At 49.2% G+C, this 17696-nt stretch overlaps 1 protein-coding gene across 10 annotated transcripts in view; it reads right to left on the bottom strand.

The window, feature by feature from the left end:
- LOC101123872 (rab5 GDP/GTP exchange factor) overlaps window positions 1–17696 on the bottom strand; it is a 155115-nt gene that overhangs the window by 106784 nt on the left and 30635 nt on the right. For 2 of the 10 annotated variants that reach the window (XM_063708122.1, XM_063708119.1), the window contains exons 2-4: window positions 16103–16321; window positions 14777–14872; window positions 14564–14665 (exon numbers count right to left, since the gene is read on the bottom strand). The exons of the other annotated variants lie outside the window; for them this stretch is intronic. The gene's annotated coding sequence lies outside the window, so the exon portion shown is untranslated. The remainder of the gene's footprint in view (window positions 1–14563; window positions 14666–14776; window positions 14873–16102; window positions 16322–17696) is intronic. 10 annotated transcript variants of the gene reach the window in all.

Raw genomic sequence — 17696 nt, 5'->3', positions numbered from 1 at the left:
TTTTTTTTCGAGACAGGGTCTTGCTCTGTCACCCAGGCTAGAGTACAGTGGTACAATCATACCTCACTGCAACCTCAACCTCCTGGGCCCAGGAGATCCTCCCACCTCAGCCTCCTGAGTAGCTGGGAACACAGGCGTGTGCCATCATGCCTGGATACTTTTAAAAATTATTTTATTTTTGTAGAGATGGAGTCTCCCTATGTTGCCCAAGCTGGTCTCAAACTCCTGGGCTGGCCAGGGGCGGTGGCTCACGCCTGTAATCCTAGCACTTTGGGAGGTAGAGGTGGACAGATCACTTGAGGTCAGGAGTTCGAAGCCAGCCTGACCCAACATGGTGAAACCCTGTCTCTACTAAAAATACAAAAATTAGCCAGGCATGGTGGTGCAAGCCTAGAATCCCAGCTACTTGGGAGGCTGGGGCAGGAGAATCACTTGAACCCAGGAAGCGAAGGTTGCAGTGAGCCAAGATTGCACCACTGCACTCCAGCTTGGGCAAATTGGAGTGAGACCCTGTCTCAAAAGAAAAAATTAGGAAAAAAAAAAAAAACCAAATTACATTGCTATAAACAAAGATGTTAATTGTTATCCCAGGGCAAACACAAAGAACTAAAAAATATATAGTAAAAGTAACAACAAGGAATTAAAATGGTGTACTAGAGAGTATCTACAGAACATAAAAGGAGGGCTATAATGGAAGAACCAAGGAATAAAAAGGCAAATGACATATAGACTGGGAGAAGTAAATCCTTATGATTAATTACATTAAATTAAATGGGTTAAAGTCTCCAACTAAAAGGCACAGATTGGCAGAATGGATTAAAAAACACAAATAGGTTGAAAGTAAAAGGATGCAAAAATATTCCATGCAGAAAGTAACCAAAAGAGACCTAGAGTGGCTATACTAATGTCAGAAAAAAATTGGCTTTAAGACAAAAAAAATGTTACTAGAGACAAAGAAGGACATTATAGAATGATAAAAGGGTCAATCCTTCAAGAAGATATAACATTTGTAAGCCTATATGCACCGAAAAACAGAGCCTCAAAGTACATGAAGCAAAAACTGCAGTAATTGGAGGGAAGATAAACAATACACCAATAATATTTAGCCACTTCAATACTCTTTTTGTTGTTGTTGAGATGGAGTCTTGCTCTTTCGCCCAGTCTGGAGTGCAGTGGTGCAGTCTCGGCTCACTGCAACTTCCACCTCCCAGGTTCAAGCAATTTTCCTGCCTCAGCCTCCCGAGTAGCTGGGATTACAGGTGTGTGCCACCACGACTGGCTGGTTTTTGCATTTTTAGTAGAGACAGGGTTTCCCCATATTGGCCAGGCTGGTCTCGAACTCCTGAGGTGATCTGCCTGCCTTGGCCTCCCAAAGTGCTGGGATTACAGGTGTGAGCCATCATGCCTGGCCTTCATTTTTAATAATAAAGAGAACAACTAGATATCAGATCAGAAAAAAAACAGAATGTATGCCAAACAGACCTAACAAACATCTATAGAACATCCTACCCAACAACAATATGATACACATTCTTCTGAAGTACACATGAAACATTCTCCACTATAAATTATATGCTAGGCCATAAAATATGTCTTAATAAATTGTTAAAATCTGAAGTAATTCAAAATACGTTTTCTGACCACAATGGAATGAAATCAGAAATTAATAACAAAGATATTTGGAAAACTCACAAATAAGTGGAAACTAATCAACATACTTCAAAAATAACCAGTACGGGCCGGGCGCGGTGGCTCACGCCTATAATCCCAGCACTTTGGGAGGCCGAGGTGGGTGGATCACGAGGCCAGGAGATCGAGACCATCCTGGCTAACATGGTGAAACCCCGTCTCTACTAAAAATACCAAAAAAAATTAGCCGGGCGTGGTGGTGGGCGCCTGTAGTCCCAGCTACTCGGGAGGCTGAGGCAGGAGAATCGCGTGAACCCAGGAGGCAGAGCTTGCAGTGAGCTGAGATCGCGAAACTGCAGTCCAGCCTGGGCGACAGAGCAAGACTCCCTCTCAAAAAAAAAAAAAAAAAAAAACCAGTATGTCAAAGAAGAAGGTAAATTAGAAAAATCATAAGGTAAATTAGAAAATATTTTGAGTCAGCTAGGCGCGGTAGCTCATACCTGTAATCCTAGTACTTTGGGAGGCCGAGGCGGGCAGATCATGAGGTCAGGAGATCGAGACCATCCTGGCTAACACGGTGAAATCCCGTCTCTACTAAAAATACAAAAAATTAGCTGGGCGTGGTGGCACACACCGGTAGTCCCAGCTACTCAGAAGGCTGAGGCAGGAGAATCGCGTGAACCCAGGAGGCAGAGCTTGCAGTGAGCTGAGATCGCGAAACTGCAGTCCAGCCTGGGCGACAGAGCAAGACTCCCTCTCAAAAAAAAAAAAAAAAAAAAACCAGTATGTCAAAGAAGAAGGTAAATTAGAAAAATCATAAGGTAAATTAGAAAATATTTTGAGTCAGCTAGGCGCGGTAGCTCATACCTGTAATCCTAGTACTTTGGGAGGCCGAGGCGGGCAGATCATGAGGTCAGGAGATCGAGACCATCCTGGCTAACACGGTGAAATCCCATCTCTACTAAAAATACAAAAAATTAGCTGGGCGTGGTGGCACACACCGGTAGTCCCAGCTACTCAGAAGGCTGAGGCAGGAGAATCGCTTGAACCCGGGAGGCAAAGGATGCAGTAAGCAGAGATCATACCACTGCACTCCAGCCTGGGGACGGAGCGAGACTCCGTCTAAAAACAAAATAGTACAGCCCCTTTGGAAAACAGTTTGGCGGGTTTTTAAAAACTAAAATACATACCTACCGTATGACCTAGTCACTTCATTCCTAGGTATCGCATAAGAGAAATGAAAGTATATGTTCATACTAAGACATGTATAAAAATGTTCATATCAGTTTTATTTATAATATCCAAAGATGGAAACAACCCAAGCGTCCATCAAAAGAATGAATGGAAAAACAGGCCCGGCACGGTGGCTCATGTCTATAATCCCAGCACTTTGAGAGGCAGAGGCAGGCAGATCACCTGATGTCAGGAGTTCGAGACCAGCCTGGCTAACGTGGGAAAACCCGTCTCTACTAAAAATACAAAAATTAGCTGGGTGTGGTGGTGTGTGCCCGTAATCTCAGTTACTCAGGAGGCTGAGGCAGGAGAATTGTTTGAACCCAGGAGGTGGAGGTTGCAGTGAGCTGAGATCACACCACTGCACTCCAGCATGGGCAACAGAGCAAGACTCCGTCTCAAAAACAAAACAAAAAAAAACAAACAAAAAAAACACTTCTATCTATCAAACTGAAAGTGCTTGAAGTAACATAAAAAAGGTAGATATAATTTTCTTTCTTAATTTTGATGGCTCTAAAAGATAACTGAAGCAATTATAGCAAGGTTGCAGGACATAAAGCTATATATAGAAGACTACTGCTTTTCTCCATTTTTCTTCCTCCTCTTCTTCCTCCTCCTCCTCCTCTTCTTCCTCCCCCTCCCCCCTCCTCTCTCTCTCTCTCTCTCTTTCTGTCTTTCTTTTGAGATGGAGTTTCGCTCTGTTGCCCAGGCTGGAGTGCAGTGGCGCAATCTCAGCTCACTGCAACCTTTGCCTCCTGGGTTCAAGTGATTCTCCTGCCTCAGCCTCCCTAGTGGGTGGGATTTCATTTTTGGGAGAGCTAAAATGTTCATTTTTGGACAGGCATGCACTGCCACACCCAGCTAATTTTTTGCATTTTTAGTAGAGATGGGGTTTCACCATGTTGGCCAAGCTTGTTTCGAACTCCTGACCTCAAATGATACGCCTGCCTCGGCCTCCCAAAGTGTTGGGTTTACAGGCATGAGCCACCGCGCCCGGCCATCTATTGCTTTTCCATACATCAGCAAGGAACAAATAGAATTTGAAGTGAAAAATACATTCCCATTTACATCAGCTCTCCCAAAAATGAAATACTTAGGTATACATGTAACAAAACATGTACAAGAATCCTCATCTATTGCTGGTGGGAATGCAAATTGGTATAGCCATTTTGGAAGACAGTTTGGTGGTTTCTTAAAAAACTAAATATAGGCCAGCTGCAAGGCCTAGTGAAAAGTTTTCTCTGCACATGAAGTAGCATATTACTTGAAGATACACGTTGGTTATTTAAACTTTTTTTTTTTTTTGAGACGGAGTCTCGCTTTGTCACCCAGGCTGGAGTGCAGTGGCACAATCTCAGCTCACTGCAAACTCCGCCTCCTGGGTTCACACCATTCTCCTGCTTCAGCCTCCTGAGTAGCGGGGACTACAGGCGCCCACCACCACGCCCGGCTAATTTGTTTGTATTTTTAGTAGAGACGGGGTTTCACAGTGTTAGCCAGGATGGTCTCAATCTCCTGACCTCGTGATCCACCCGCCTCGGCCTCCCAAAGTGCTGGGATTACAGGCGTGAGCCACCACACCTGGCCGACTATTTAAACATTTTAATTGTAACCCCTCATATGTAGCTGGTGGGAATGTAAAATGATACAACCACTTGGGAAAATAGATAGGCAGTTTTCAAATAAGGCATACAGAGTGATGTCACTGAAAATAGCAGAGTAAGGACCTCCAGAAATCCATCAGTCCATTAAAGCAATAATTAAGCTGGCAAAAAGTGTCAGATTCAAGTTTTCTGGAACTCTGAAATTTTTTTAAAAACTTGCAACAACTAAAAGAGTGGTTAATTAAGAAATAACCTGTTAAATTTTGGTTAGGAGAATATTGCAACTTTTCACTTAGTGCCTACAGTCTCCCACTGTCAACCTTAGAGGTGGCTGTGGTGGTGACAGTTTGTGTCCCCAGTGTGGCTTGCTAGTGCCAGATGGGGATAATAAAGAACTCTGTTCTATACACTTGCAATAACAATTCAAAAATAAAATTAAGAAAGCCATTCTATGTGCAATAGCTTCAAAAGCAATAAAACACTTAGGAATAAATTGAACAAAGGAGGTGCAAGACTTGTGTGCTGAAAAGTACACAACATTGTTGAAAGAGATTAAAGAAAGCCTAAATAAATGGGAAAGCATCCCATGTTCATAGACTGGAAAACAGTATTGTTAAGATGGCAATACCCACCAAAATGATCTACAGATTCAGTGCAATCCCTATCAAAATTCCTACTGCCATTTTTCACAGAAATGGACAAGTTTATCCTAAAGTTCAAATGCAAATGCAATGAATCTCAGCCAAAAACAATCTTGAAAAATAACAAAGTTGGAGGACTCAAATTTCCCAATTTCAAAACTTACTTACAAAGCTACAGTAATTAAGACCTCATGATACTGCCATAAGGATAGACATATAGACCAATGAAATAGAGTTCAGAATCCAGAAAAAAAAAAGCCAATACATTTATTGTCAACTGATTTCCGAAAAAGGTGTCAAGATCATTCAATGGGGGAAAGAACAGTCTCTTCAACAAATGGTGCTGAGACAACTGGATGTCCACATGCCAAAAACTAAAGTTAGACCTTTACCCCACCTCATGTATCTTTACCTGACATCATAATTCAAAATGGATAAAAGACCTAACTGTGAGAGCTAAAATTATAGAACTCTTAGAAGAAAACAGAGGTAAATCTCCAAGACCTGGGATTTGGCAATGATTTTCTAGATATGACACCAAAAGTACAAGCAACAAAAGAAAAAATAGATAGGTTGAACTTCATCCAAATAAAAAACTTACATACAGGCCAGGCACGGTGGCTCATACCTGTAATCCCAGCACTTTGGGAGGCCAAGGCGGGCGGGCACGAGGTCAGGAGATGGAGACCATTCTGGCTAACACGGTGAAACCCCATTTCTACTAAAAACTACAAAAAAAATTAGCCAGGCATGGTAGCGGGCGCCTATAGTCCCAACTACTTGGGAGGCTGAGGCAGGAGAATGGAGTGAACCCAGGAGGCAGAGCTTGCAGTAAGCTGAGATAGCACCACTGCCCTCCAGCCTGGGCGGCGACAGAGCGAGACTCCGTCTCAAAAACAAACAAACAAAAAAACTTAGATACATTAAAAGACACTATCAAAAAAGTGAAAATAAACCCTACAGAATGACAGAAAATATTTGCAAGTCATATTGCTAATAAGGATCTAGTTTCCAGAATATATAAAAAACTCTCAAAACTGAACAACAAAAAGACAAACAACCCAATGAAAATATTGACAAAAGACTTGAATAGACATTTCTATAAGGAAAAAACACAAATTGGCAAAAAGCACATGAAAATCTGTTCAACATCATTAATCATTAGTGAAATGTAAGTGAAAACCACAATAAGACACCACTTCATACCCATGAAGATGACTATAATCAAAAAATGAAAGATAAATTTTGTTGAGGGTCTGGAGAAATCGGAGTTCTCATATGTTGCTGGTGGGAATCCAAAATGGAGCAGCCTCCGTGAAAAACAGCGTGGCAGCTCCTCAAAAAGCATAGAATTGCCCTGTGACCCAGTATTTCCACTCCTAGATATATACCCAAGAGAACTGAAAACATGAGTTCACACAAAAACTTGTAGATGAAGGTTCACAGAGGTACTATTCAAAATACCCAAAAGTCAGACCCTAAAGGAGCTGACAAACACACACACACACACACACACACAAACAAAAACAAAACAATAGCCAGAAGGTGGAAGCCACCCAAATATCCACCAATGGATGAATGGATAAACAAATTGTGGTCTATCCATACAATGAAATATTATCCAACCCTAAAGAGGAATGAAATTTTGATACATTCTGCAAAGTGCATGAACCTTGAAAACATTATGCCAAGTGAAAAAAGCTAAACACAAAAAGCGACCTACTGTTGATTCTATTAATATGAATATCCAAATAGGCAAATCCATATAGACAGAAAGTAGATTAGTGATTGTCAGGGCTGGGAAAATGGGAGATCGGGGAGTGACAGCTTAATGGGTATTGGATGCCCTGCCCTTTTCGAGTTGATGGTAGTGATGATATTTGCACAATATTGTGGATGTACTTAATGCCACTGAATTTTACATTTTAAAATGGTTAAGATGATCCGTTTTATGTCATGTATACTTAACCACAATTTTTAAAAACAGTCATCAATAAAAAAATTAATAGACAAACCACAGACTTATAAGAAAATAGTCACAAACCATATATCTGATAAAGAACTTGTATCCAGAATCTATAAATAGCTCCTACAAATCAATACAAATGAGGCTGAGGTGGGTGGATCCCTGAGGTCATGAGTTCAAGACCAGCCTGGCCAACATGGTGAAACCTTGTATTTACTAAAAATACAAAAATTAGCTGGGGGTGGTGGCAGGCACCTGTAATCCCAGCTACTTGGGTGGCTGAGGCAGGAGAATTGCTTGAACCCAGGAGGTGGAGGTTACAGTGAGCTGAGACTACGTCATTGCACTCCAGCCTGGGCAACAAGGGCGAAACTCTGTCTCAAAAAATTTAAAAAAAAAAAAGAGTCAGAGTCTCGCTCTGTCCTCCAGGCTGGAGTGTGCTGGTACAATCACAGCTCCCTGCAGCCTCAACCTCCTGGGCTCAGATCCTCCCACGTCAGCCTCCCTAGTAGCTGGGGCTACTGGTGTGCGCCACCATGCCTGGCTAATTTTTTAAATTTTTTTGCAGAGATGGAGGTCTCGCTATGTTGCCTAGGCTAGTCTCAAGCGCCTGGGCTCAAGCCATCTTCTCGCCTCAGCCTCTGAAAGCGTGGAGATTACAGGCCTGAGCTACTGTGCCCAGCCTCCCTGTTACTTCTCGGATAAAATCCTGCCCTGTTGGTGACACTTTCCAGGCTATGGATGGCAGTGCCTGTCTACCCCTCCAGTCCTTCTTCCTATCATACCTGCCACACGGCTGCTCACAAACAGTCCCCACCCCTGCCCCACTGCCAGGCCTCTATCTAGCCTCTTCCTCATTCAAGCCCAGCTGGAGGGTCAGGCTCCCTCCTCCAGGAAGGCTTCCTTGGGCTGCAAGAGAGCGCTGCCCACCACACTGAACTGACTCACAATGGCTCTCTGCCACCCCAGAGCAAACCCAGGGAGGGGCCTCTGCAACTCTGCCCTACAGTATGAGAGTCTGGACAGGGCCAGCAGCCTGCATGCCACTGGCCTGGGCCGCTGGGGCCTTTGCAGAGATGTCCTCAGAGAGTGTCCAGGCCTCGGGCCATTCTGTCTTGGAGTTCCCAAGGCCTTGGATGGAAAGAGACAAGGCAGAGTGGTCAGCCCCAGGCAGGTGGGAGGTCAGAGGGCACGGCTTAGGGTGGGTGGTGTGAAGAGAGCTGAGTGGCAGAAGTGTGACCAGGGAGGGAAAGCCTGGGCCCCCTGCTACGCACGAACCCCTTTTCTCCATTGAGCTCCCTTCCACACCCCTAAGCCCCTTTACTACTCCTCCTCACTGTCCCAGCTAATTGAGCTGTACCCTCTTACTAAGTCCCCTCCCCCAACTCCCCTTTACCCTCCCCTACCTCCCCCTCCCCCCAACTACCCTCCCCCTCCGGGGCCCGCTTGGCCCTCAGTCCCTTGGCTCCAGGTCCTGGGGCTGTGGCCTTTTTCCAGGACCTGACCTGGAGTCAAACACTTTCCAGGGAGACCTCCAGTCACTCCCTCATCCATGGCATGTCGGGAACGCAACCCTACACAGTCAGGACCCCTTCAAGGCGGAAGAGGAGCTCAGGCCGATGGACTTTTAAGGACTGAGTAGAGAGCAAGCTCCGGCCCAGTAGGGCTGTCCTCTCGATCTGGCCCCATCACAGCGGGGCTTGGCTGGGTGCCCTGGTAGGGAGAGATCTCAGTGCTTGTATCCAGAATGAACCAGGGCTGGAATGTGCAGGGTCTGGCTGGGACTCCATCCCTCCCTTCACCCAAGCCTCAGTGATGCTCAGGGCTGAGGACTCCTGTCCCTCTCCAGCAGGGGCTCTGGGCCAGGAACTTGGGGGTCCCTGGTTTGCACTGCCTCCCCTGAGTTGGGGTCTCTGGGTGCTCCTCAGAGGAGCCTGGAGAGGATGAAGATAACTGTGCCCACATTTGCCGTTCCCGTCTGACAGGGACAGGCTCTTTCCTGCTTTAGCCCATGTCATTCTCCAATGGCCCTGGGTTTGCTATCATTCCCATTTTATTTTTATTTTATTTTTGAGACAGGGTCTCTCTCTGTCACTCAGGTTGAAGTGGAGTGGCATGACTTTGGCTCACTGCAGCCTCAACCTCCTGGGTTCAAGTGATCCTCCTGCCTCAGCCTCCCGAGTAGCTGGGACTACAAGTGCACACTACCACACCAGTTTTTTTTTTTTTTTTTTGAGATGGAATTTTGCTCTGTCACCAAGGTTGGAGTGCAGTGGCACGATCCCAGCTCACCAAAACCTCCTCTTCCCAGGTTCAAGTGATTCTTCTGCCTCAGCCTCCCGAGTAGCTATGATTACAGGTGCCTGCCTTGACACTCGGCTAATTTTTTGTATTTTTAGTAGAGACGGGGTTTCACCACATTAGCCAGGCTGGTCTCGAACTCCCAACCTCAGGTGGTCCATCCGCCTCGGCCTCCCAAAGTGCTGGGATTACAGGTGTGAGCCACTGCACCCAGTCACTCCCATTTTACAGATGAGAAAACTGAGGCTTGGAGAGATTCAATACCTTGCCCAATGCCTTATATCTGGTGAACAGCAAAGACAGGATTCAAATCCAGTCCTTTGTCTCCCGGTCTAGGCGAACAGAGAATGAGGCAGAAAAAGAAGAATGTATGCCCCGTGCCCCCCATTCCTCCTGGGCTGGACATGGGTCCCTAGCTCTCCCTGGAGAGGGGCTCTAGCCAGGTGCTCAAGCCAGAGCTCGGGGGAGAGAATGGACCCACGAGGAAACCCAGAGGGGCCTGGAATTCGCCTCCCCACAGGTTACCAAGGCCAACCCTCCCAAGGCCAGCCAGATATCTCCCCGCTCCTCCATGCGGCTCTGTCTCAGTGACTTCCCAGAGGTCCCAGCGCTGCATGTGGGACTGAAGGACGGGCTGGACTCAGCTTTGTTGCTTCCTGCACCTTGGCCCTGCGGTCACCGGAGTTACTTGTGGCCAGCCAAGGGGAAAGAGCACACCATGGAACCCCCTGCTGTAGGTGTCCCTGTCCCCATTTTCCAGATGAGGAAAACCGAGGTTAGAAAGGTGGAGGAGTACCAGGGTGGAGTCAGGAGTGAAATTCCCGTGGGTCTGACACAAAGCTGGAGCCCTGGGTGGCAGAGTCAGACCCACCCACACTGAGACTCAGAGACCCAGGTCTGGGGTGATGACTGCTTGGGGACAGCACTTTGGAGCCCTGGACGAGGGGGACAATGCATTTTCACAGGGGGTCACCGCAACCTTGCAGGGAGTGGGGAGAGCTGCCACCAGCAGAGGCTAAACTGCTGCCTCTGCCCTGAGCAAACCTGGCCCCTCCCTGCCCAGAGACCCTGCTCCAAAATCACCTCCCCTCACCCATCGTCCAGACCCGGGCTCCTGCTCCAAACCAAGGAACTGTTTGCGCCTGACCTAGAAATAACGGATTCCTCTGGGCCCAGGTGAGCCCATGGTGGGTGGGGACCTTGCACTCTCCTCTGACTCTCTTTCGTGGGCTGCCCACTTTGATGATCCAGTCCTCTCTTGTCACCCCTGATGGGGAGACAGGCCTTGCCCTGGGGGTTCTGATCAGAGGGAGGAGGTAGAGCTCTGGCTGGGAACCATGGTCTAAGGGGCATGGCCCTAGCCTGGGACGCTGGCCTTGCTGTGCGTGCACTGGTGAGGCTCAGGACACTTGGTTTTAGGGAGACATAGTCTTGTTCTGAAATGATGGTCTAATGCGGGAGGCACAGCCTTATCCTGGGAGCTCCAGGTTTATCCTGAAGTATTGGTCTGAGGGTGGGGGGGCAGTGCGTGGCTGTGATGGGGAATTTGGGGAGCTGGGGTGGGCAGCGGGAGGGAGTGGCTGGAGGCTGCTGACTTCTCTGTTCCTTGGCTGTTTGGGAGCTGGCTTCAAACTCCTGGCCCAGCCTAGGTAGTGGGGATGGAGAGGGCCGGGCTTCCCAATAAGGAAGAGGCTCGTGGAGGGAAATAGGATTAGGGGTTTGAGGTGAGCAGCCTCACTTGCCCTCGGACTCCTGGACCTTTTTTCCCTGGACATGAAGCAGGTGGCAGCCTTCCTCCGATGGCCCCACCGCAGTTCTGCTGTCTGAGTCCCAGACGTGACCTCAGTTTATGGGGTGATGTTCCCTCCCTGGCCAGCCTAGCGGCCACTTCAAACATGAACACCCCCCACCTCGCTGAGGCTGGAGAACACAGTCTGCGCCTCCCCCAGCCCCAGCTACCCCAGCCCTGCTAATCCTCAGTGAATGGTAAGGCCAAGAATATCCTGCCTACTCTGGCAGGCAGGCAAGCCACGAAGCCTGCTGGAAGGGCATGAATCATGGTCCCCGCCTGCCAAGTGCTCACTTGGGATGTGTTCGAGGCTGGCCGTGCCCAGAGTTGACGGGGAGAAGGGAAGGGAGGGGAGCTGGCGGCTGGGATGGGCAGACAGAGCCACTGTGAAGGGAGAGACGTCGGTTTGACCCATCCCTGGTGGCAACACAGAAATTATGTTATAGAATGTCAGGATCCTGGAATCCCCAAGTACGGACTTTTCTGTGTTCTGCAGGCCTGAAATGCAAGACTTGTGAGACGCCACGCTGCAAGCCCCCTACAGCACATGGAGGCTGAGGCCCCATTCTCCAGGTGGGGAAGTAGAGGCTCCTGGGGCAGAGAGGTCGGCTCTGGGTCTCTTATTGAATCCAAGGTAGGGCTGGGCTGGAGCCCAGGCCTCCTCTTGCCTTCTGGACGGAGGTTCTTCCCAGCCCCTCTCACTCCTGCTCTGCACCCCCTCCACCCTCACCACCATGACTGTGCTTCCTGGTTGACACAGAGGGAAGATGGACCTGTGCCCAGCAGTAGGGTCCCCTGGGGCATGGGGTCAGGGGTGCCTCCTTCTGCAGTCCTCTCTCTGCTCCATGCACATTGGCTGCACCATGGAGACTCCCATGTATCTTGCTCCCCATCCCCCATGGCCAGCTGTTCTTCCCCTTCCTGCATCCCCCATCACCAAGTGAACCTGCACCATGCCTGGGCCTGCTCCTGCCATCTGTGCCCAATAACTTGCTTATTCAGAAACCATCCACCAGATGGGGGGCCAGATGTGCTCTGGACACAGGGACCTCACCCAGGGACTTCCTTTTGCTCTCCCATGCCTGCCAGTGTTTCCCAGCCCTCAGCACATGACCACACTCCATTTTTCTTTTTCTTTTTTTTTTTTTTTTTTTTTGAGATGGAGTCTCGCCCTGTCACCCAGGCTGGAGTGCAATCGCATGATCTGGACTCACCGCAACCTCCACCTCCTGGGTTCAAGTGATCCTCCTGCCTCAGCCTCCCAAATAGCTGGGAATTCAGGTACCCGCCACCATGCCTGGCTAATTTTTGTATTTTTAGTAGAGACGGGGTTTGACCATGTTGGCCAGGCTGGTCTCAAACTCCTGACCTCGAGTGATCCACCTCCCTTGGCCTCTCAAAGTGCTAGGATTACAGGCGTGAGCCACCACGCCCAGCCCCACGGTCCACTTTCTCTCATTTAAAAAGTTTTAAAAGTCCCTTGGCCACACTGGATGACTCACGCCTGTAATCCCAGCACTTTGGGAGGGTGAAGCAGGCAGATTGCTTGAGATTAGAGTTTGAGACTAGCCTGGGCAACATGGTAAAACCCAGTCTCTACAAAAATATAAAAATTAGCCAGGCATGGTGTTAGGCACTTGTAATCCCAGCTACTTGGGGGCCAGAAGCGAGGGGATAGCTTGAGCCCAGGAGTTTGAGGCTGCAATGAGCTATGATTGCGCCACTGCACTCCAACCTGGGCAACAGTGAGACCCTGACTCAAGAAAAAAAATATATATATTTTAAAGTCCCTTATAAGGCCCACGTCCAGCCCCACCCAGCTCTATCTCTCCCCAGCCAAGGTGCTTCAAAGAGTCATCTACCCTTTATTTATTTTTTTTTTGAGACAGTCTCGCTTTGTTACCCACGCTGAAGTACGGTGGTGCGATCTCAGCTCACTGCAACCTTCGACTCACAGATGTAAGTGATACTCCTGCGTCAGCCTCCTGAGTAGCTGAAATTACAGGCGTTCACTACCACACCCCTGTAATTTTTGTATTTTTAGTAAAGACAGGGTTTCACCATGTTGCCCAGGCTGGTCTCGAACTCCTGACCTCAGGTGATCCTCCTGCCTCAGCCTCCCAAAGTGCTAGGATTACAGATGTGAGCCACTGCGCCCGGCCAGTTGTCTACAAAGTGCTGGGATTATAGGCGTGAGCCACCGTGCCCAGCCAGAGTCATCTACACTTCTAATCCCTCACTTTCTCACGACCCACTCTCTCCAAAACTCTCTCCAGCCTGGCTTTTGTCCCCAGTCCTCCCCAGATGGATGGACAGACAGGGGCTGCAGCAACTCTTGTCACTGAATGGTCGCTCCTCCTCCCTGACATGTGGGCCAAGCCACTGTGGAACCTCTTGCGGCAAAGCCCCTGCCCATGACGGTCTCTCTTCCTGCCTCTCTTCCAGAGTCTTCCTCTGAGCTCCTCTTGCCCATCCCTTTCATGTGAGTGGCCCTCAGATCTCATCTCAGACCCTTTCTCGAGGTCCTTTTTTTTTTGAGACAGGGTCTCGCTCTGTTGCTCAGGCTGGAGTGCTGTGGCACAATTTCAGCTTACTGCAACCTCCGCCTCCCAGGTTCAAGTGATTGACCTACCTCAGCCTCCTGGGTAGCTGGGATTACTGGTGCACGCCACCGTGCCCGGCTTATCTTTGTCTTTTTAGTAGAGACAAGGTTTCACCATGTTGGCCAGGCTGGTCTCGACCTTCTGATCTCAAGTGATCCGCCCGCCTCGGCCTCCCAAAGTGCTGGGATTACAGGCATGAGCTGCCACATCCAGGGCCTCAAGGTCCTCTCTCTGAGCCATTCCTCCACCCTGTGGCTTGACACCATACTCTCCCTGGGTCACCAGCCTCGTCCTCAAGAGGGCTCCAGACCAGCATGTCCAGAACCAGGCTGACACCTCCACCTGGGGACCCACAGGCCCCACACACCCCTAAGTCCAGGGCTAACTGATCCCCCAGCCCTGTTGTTCCCCTCATTGAGAGAAGGGCCCTGACGCCTATCAAAGCACCCAGAGAGTGATGCTGGCATCATCGGAGGCTCCGCCCTCCCCCTCCCCTCCACCCTCTGTCCCATTGGTAGACCAAGGCCAATCCACGAGATTCCGACTTCATTCTCTCCCTACTGCCACTGGCTTCACCCTAAACTCACACTGTTTGGCCGGGGTATTGTGACATCCACGTCACCAGCTCCTGGGCCCTGCCCCTCCGGCTGGTTCTCCATAGGGAGCCAAAGGCTTGCATGAACTTCTCATGCAAACCTGACCGTGCCCCTCTTCAGCTCAATGCCCTTTGCTGGCTTCCCACTGCCCTCCAGGCCCCGCCGCCCCGCCGGGCCCTCTGTGGCCTGGTCCTTTCTCACCTTTCCAGCCAGACGTTATGTTCCGTCCAACTCCCCGGGTTCATCACTCCTAACGGTGCCTCACTGATCCTCGCTCCATCTTCTCCCGACCATCACTGCTGCCTGTAATGAACCTTCCTTCACTATTCCACAAACCACCCTGCCAAGTCAAAAGACTCCTCCTTGGTGAAGCACCCCATGATCTTTCCCATTCCCGTGGCACCCTTTACTTACCATGCCGGATGCCACCGCTGCCCCACGGTGTCCCCCGCTGCATTGGGACCTCTTTGAGAGCAAGGCTGTGCCTGATCCTTCTGCTCTCTCTGCAGGCTTGGAGCAGAGGGAGAGCAAGAATTTACTGAACAAGGCTGGGTGCAGTGGCTCAAGCCTGTAATCCCAGCACTTTGGGAGGCCCAGGTGGGTGGATCACTTGAGGCCAGGAGTTCGAGACCAGCCTGGCCAACATGGTGAAACCCCGTCTCTACTAAAAATACAAAAAATTAACCAAACATAGTGGAACGTTCTTGTAATCCCAACTACTCTGGTGGCTGAGGCAGGAGAATCGCTTGAGCCCCAGAGGCGGAGGTTACGGTGAGCCGAGATCTCGCCACTGCACTCCAGCCTGGGTGACAGAGTGAGACCCTGTCTCAAAAAAAAAAAAAAAAAAAAAAAAGAAAAAAAAGAAAAGAGTTTACTGAACAAACAAATGAAAGAATGCATGAATAATGAATGAATGATTCCCTGAGGGTCGTAGTCCTCTCTCTCGGGACCCTCCTGAAATGGTGCCATCTGAGTCCAGGCTGCACTCCCAGCCCTGGGCCCTAGCAGGTCCAAGTTCTCAATGTTTCTGAGCACTGGTAAGTGTGGAAAACTTTTGCTCCTCCAGGATTCTTAACTCCATGGGAGAGGGCAGGGTGGGTGAGGGCCTGGGAGCCAGGAGGGCTGGCAGCCGAGGGAGGGGAGGAGGAGTAGTCAGGGGACCAGACACTTGGCTGTGTCTCTGGGGGCAGCAGTGTCTTGGAGCCCAGGGAGGGGCATGAGACCTACCTTCTCACCCTTAGCCAGCCCTGCCCTGGAAGCCCAGGCCAGGAAACCAGGGAGTAGGGAAGCCAGGGGAGAGACGGAGTTTGTGCAACAGTATTCAACGTGTTTGCAATAAAGGGGAAATGGAAAAAATGTTAATTTACTTTTGATGGTGCCCTGGGGGGTGGAAACATACATGACTGTGAAGTCTCCAATTGCCACCCATTCAGCCCTGCTCTGGACACTCAAGGGAGGGAGGGAATGTGAGGGTGAAGGGTGAGATGTTCCAAATACCCTGTCCCCGAATCTCCCCCTTACACCCTGTCACTGTGCCAAATGCTCTGTCCATGAAGAAGCCCGCTCAGGGCTTCTAGAACCACGTGCCTTTCAGCTGAGTGAAGGCCACGGACCAGGGAAGTGGGACCAGCCGGCTCACTGCTTTTTTCCCCCACTAGGAGGGCCTGGGGCTCTAGAAAAGATCCCCAGCAGGGAGGTGCCAGCCCCTTCCGGCATGGGGGGCCTTGAGCCTGGTATTACCTGAAACTCCCATGATCCTTGCCTCAGCCCTCAAGCCTTGGGGGGTAGGGTCCAGCCAGGATGTAGGTGCCAGGAGCCAGCTGACTTCTCAGCAGCTGTGTCGACTCTGTGGAATCACTTCCTTTTTTGGAGTCTCCATGTCCTCCTTGGGAATGTGGAGGTTCCTTAGGAGGGAGTTCCCATCCTAGGCTCAGGGGGATGTAGGACATCAGTGCTTGGCTGCAGAGAGGGGTGGGTGGGAGCTTTAGGTGGGAGGCGGGTGGGGAAGGGATGACCAGGGCCTCTGACTCCCCAATCCCACCACTTAGAACTGGAGGGGCTGGACTGCTCGGCCCCAGATCTCAGGATTGTTGACCTTCCTGTGCAATCTCTGCCCGTCCCTTTACCTGTCACTTTTGGAGAGGTGACGGCAGGAACACAGTCCCTCAGCTCCTTCATGGTGATGGTTTTGGGTGGGAACAGCTGGCAGGGCCACTGTGCCTTGGAGCCACCCCAGCTGCCCCCACCTCACACCAATATCACTCAACGCACTCGCTGAGGTTCTTACCTTAAGACAATGCTGTAGGTGCAGAACTTTTACATGGGAGGAGATGCCAGGAAGCATGGGTAAGAGAGGGAGGCAGGGAAAGGAAAAAAAGCCAACAAAGGGTCTGCTAATGAGCAGCAGAGGCCCAGTGCCCAAGGGACCTTCCAAAACAGCACTGCCCAGTTGAACTTTCTGTGATGATGAAACTTCTTAATCTGCCAATGCAGATTGTTCAGTATGGCAGCCGGTAGAGCTACCAAGTCCTAGAAATGTAACTAGTGCAACTGCAGAAATGAAACAAATTTATACACTTTTATTTACTTATTTATTTATTTGTTTGTTTGTTTTTTAAGAAAACAGGGTCTTGCTTTGTCGCCCAAGCTGGGGTGCAGTGGCACCATCATGGCTCACTGCAGCCTCAACCTCCTGGCCTCAAGTGATCCTCCCACCTCAGCCTCCACAGTAGCTGGGACTACAGATGCATGCCAGCACACTTGACTAATTTTTTTTTTTTAATTTTGTAGAAATGGGATCTTGCTACATTGCTCAGGCTGGTCTTGATCTCCTGGGCTCAAGTGATCCTCCCGTCTCAGTCTCCCAAAGTGTTGGGATTACAGGTGTGAGCCACGGTCCCAAGCCTTAGCTTAGCCTGTCTTAAACATGCTCAGAACACTTACATTAGCCTTCAGTTTGGCAAAATTATTGAACACAAACCCTATTTTGTAATAAAGTGTTGAATTTATCGTGTAATTTATTGGATACGCTACTGAAATTGAAAAACGGGAGGGTTTTATGGGTACTTGAAGTACAGTTTCTACTGAATGCATATTGCTTTTGTTCTATCATAAAGTTGAAAAAATCCCAAGTCAAACCATTGTAAGTCACAGACCATGTGTATATGTTTTTTGGGTCCAATTTTTTTCACTCAGTATATTTTTTGACACGCATTCATGATTCTACATATATTTTGTTCTGAGTACTATCCCACTATATGGATATACCATCATTTATTTTCCACTCTTCTGGGTACAGACATCTGGGCTGTGTACAGTTTTGTACTTTTAGGAA

This window comes from Gorilla gorilla, chromosome 6, assembly GCF_029281585.2.
Source record: "Gorilla gorilla gorilla isolate KB3781 chromosome 6, NHGRI_mGorGor1-v2.1_pri, whole genome shotgun sequence".
NCBI lineage: Eukaryota > Metazoa > Chordata > Mammalia > Primates > Hominidae > Gorilla > Gorilla gorilla.
This window is presented reverse-complemented; position numbering and strand designations above follow the sequence as displayed.